This window comes from Cnephaeus nilssonii (genome assembly GCF_951640355.1).
Source record: "Cnephaeus nilssonii genome assembly, chromosome: 8".
Taxonomy (NCBI): domain Eukaryota; kingdom Metazoa; phylum Chordata; class Mammalia; order Chiroptera; family Vespertilionidae; genus Cnephaeus; species Cnephaeus nilssonii.
Window position 1 is genome coordinate 80,910,084 of NC_137079.1, and position 1,966 is coordinate 80,912,049.

The following is a 1,966-nucleotide window of genomic DNA, read 5'->3' on the forward strand; positions in this document are numbered from 1 at the left end:
AATAACAAATCAAATTCCATACCTAAGTGATTTTCCAAGGTCTCTGTGATATTCCTCAGATCTACTTATAAATTCCTCTGATGTTTCCTATTGCTGTGCTTTCACTCTACTCCGTTTATGTTCTTGTCTTAGTTTCTGTTGATTAATCACATTTTCTTCCTTTTTTTATTTTCCTTTCCCATTTAGTTATACAGTCTGCCTTTGCTTCTTTAGTACTTTAACTATATATATATATGTATATATATATATATATATATATATATATATATATATATATGTATATATACACATATGTGTGTGTGTGTGTGTATGTGTGTGTGTGTGTGTATATATTTAAATTTAAATGTTTCTACCAAAGGCTAATGTTAATACACATATCTGTCTTCCTTCCGAACTAAACCAGGAGCTTTGTGTACTTTAATTCGCCCACTCAACTCCCCTGCTATTGTGCTGTTACATTTTGTTTGTTTGATATTTCAGTTCTCTCTTAAAGCACATAATATAAACAATATTGTTATTCTCACTGATTTTAGATTTACCACCATAATTTATTTCTTCCCGTTGCAACTTGCATCCCACATCTTCCTTCTGAATACATTTGTCTTAATTCTAAAATATATCATTTAGTAATCTTTTTAGTGAGTGTACTCTATTAGTGTTACTGTGGACATAAACTTTCTCAATCATAGTAGACCTACAATATCTTTACCTAACTTTCACTCTTCTATTTAATTTTTTGAATAGGTAAAGTAAGCACCTGATACAAATTCACAAAGTACAAAGTATACTCACTCTTAAATGATAGATTATAGGAATCATAATAGATTTCTGAATCCCAAATTATTTGCCTTTAGGACTCTGAAAATATATTTCACTATATGACAACTATTGCTGCTGAGAAGTACACTGTCAATCTTATTCCTGTGCAATTATAGTTAACCTTTTTATTTTTTCTCCTCCATTGCCTTGTAGAATTTCTCATTATACTTGATATTCTACACTTGCACTATTAAGAGTCTATGTGTGAAATTCATCTATCTACCTATCTATCTATCATCTATCTCTGCTTTTTTCTGCTTAACGTCCCAGCTGGCTAATTTTACATTTTCTTTGCTCAGGTGCTGTGGGCTCAGCCAGCCCAAACCAGTTTTTTAAGTTAGTTGCTGGGCTCCGGTTCTCATTCCACATAAGTCCTATAAATTGGTCCCTACACCTGCAAATGATGCCGTCCAGGAGCGGTGGCCGGGTCAGACAGTTCCCACCCCTCGTCTGAGGCAGCACTGGTTTCGGGCTGCAGCCCTGTGGAGTGGACAGTGACTGTTTCCCTTATACAAGGAAGCGGAGCACATTCCTAGCCTGACACAGGGATTTAATTTCTGGGACTCCCACACCAACCCAGGGCTGGTGGACTTAACTTCATCCCCAAGACGATGTTGAAAACACAGCCACCAATGCCTCCCCTGTGGGCTCTAGGCCCCCTGAGCAAGGTGACTCTGCCTCCTACTCACCACTTTGCATTCCCTTTTCGTTTTTAGCATTCCAGAGCCTCCTTCTTACTTTTAGATTTTTAAATGTGTCATCCAGCATTTTTGTTATTTCCACTAGGAATCATATGTTATTGTGTTCAGTCTAGTTTCTTGTCCAGGAAATTTCTTGGCACTTAATGCTGGAAACCTAGGCCACACAGAATCCCTCCTCTCCCTCAGTCAGTTACCAGTCCCTATCTGTCCCATTCCTAAGGAACTCACATTTTATGCATTCTTCTCTCAGTCAACTCTATGCCAAAGCCAATTCCTTAGTTTAACTACCAGATTGCCTTACCTGAACATTTTCTTTCTAGTAACAAAACTTGGAGACTCTGGGTTGTATTTTAATAAGTAAGGCTGCATTTCTTTTCATCTCATTATTCTTCCTCAATCCCTTCCAATCCAAATTATACAATGACACCAAATTAATATATATTTTT